The sequence below is a fragment of the Giraffa tippelskirchi genome, chromosome 3 (genome assembly GCF_054371585.1).
Source record: "Giraffa tippelskirchi isolate mGirTip1 chromosome 3, T2T-mGirTip1v1.2.pri, whole genome shotgun sequence".
Lineage (NCBI taxonomy): Eukaryota > Metazoa > Chordata > Mammalia > Artiodactyla > Giraffidae > Giraffa > Giraffa tippelskirchi.
The window spans coordinates 54910327-54912010 of NC_137277.1; positions in this window are offsets into that span (position 1 = coordinate 54910327).

Genomic DNA, 1684 nt, shown 5'->3' on the forward strand with positions numbered 1-1684 from the left:
GTCTTGGGGATTTACCTGGTGGTCTAGGGGTTGAGAATTCTCTTTCCAATGCAGGGGATTTCGGTTCAGTCTCTGATTGGGGAACTAAGATCCCATGTGCTACAGTGCAACTAAGCCTGCAAGCCACAGCTGCTGAGCCTGTGGGCTGCAGCTGATGGCTGACGCAGCCAAAGCACATTTCATGTAAGTATGCTTGTTTTGTTGTGATGAAGCTGTATTTAGTAAAATAAAGAGTTAGAATATACTAATTAATATATATTAATATACAAATATATTATTTAATCATTTGTTGGTTTGATTATAAATTCTTATTATTTAGACGTATGGCACATTAGTCTAATATTTATATTCTTGCCTGGGACCAACCAACGTTAGGTGTAGACCCAGTTGCCACCTACCAGCTCTGACTTTCTCAGCTCTGCAGCCTCAGAGCCTTTAGGAACCCAACTTGCAGCCATGCCAATTTGCCAACTCCCCGTTGCACCAGTTCCCAGCTTCTTCCACAAAATACATAGCCCTTTGTTGATGTACCATCAGGTCTCAGGCACACGGGCACATGTGTAACTACCATAAAATCCCCTAAAGTGTGAAACATACTAAATCCAGCATATTTGAGGAGCAACCTCAGAGACAAACACGTGTTCTAGCTGATGGAATGATCCTGTTTCTATCTCCCACCCTCTGGACTCCCAGATAACCAGTGTTCAATACGCATTTGCTAACTGTGAGTACCAGTCCTGAGGAAATTTATACTAATCTTCCTCACCCAGAGTCTAATTATGTAATGGCCATTCATCTGTGTGAACTCAAATGGCTGTGTAGAGTTAAGGAACTCATGTATTAATTATTCAAATGATTGGTCTGCTGTATGAATTACCTTCCCCCAGGGCCCCCAGCCTGCTTTCCTCTCCCATCAGCCACTCTCTTGTGGGACACAAGCTCTTTCCACTTGTCAGAGCGGTACATTTGCTGGTTCAGACACTAAAAATTAAGTGTGTATAGATGAGGGCTTCCCTGATGGCTCAGATGGCTCCCCTGCTTTTTTGTGCCTGCAATACAGGAGACCAGGGTTTGATCCCCGGGTGTGGAAGATATCCTGGAGAAGGGAACGGCAACCCACTCCAGTATTCTTGCCTGGAGAATCCCATGGACAGAGGCGCCTGGCAGGCTACAGTCCATAGGGTCGCAAAGAGTTGGACATGATTGAGCGACTAAAACACTTTCTTTTTCATATACAGATGAAAACCCTGGGTTCAATCACCAATGGCTTAGAGGATCTCCTCATGTTTTATATCACTGCTCCCTTTTGTTATCACAGATCCTCAAGAGTAGCTGCAAAGAGAAGAACTGACTGGCAAGCTGTGCCCTCATCCGGATAAGCAACAGACTATCCCAGGCTCTTTGATGTCCGGGATAGCCTTGAGTCTCTGTGGGAGGTTTTTCCTGATAGCAGTGCTTGTATTCATCAGAAAAAAAAAAAGACTGAGAGTGCAAAAACAAGCAGACAAAAAAATAAGACAACTGAAGCCTGCCAAGATAGGCTAGTACCTTATCCATCCCCTGGCATCTGCTCATGCAGTTTTGCTGGGTCTTCCAGAAAAATCACCCACTGTTTCTTTCATAGTGAAATTTTTTACCATTTCATAAAAATAGCTATGTTTTGTACAAACTAGAGGAATTACAG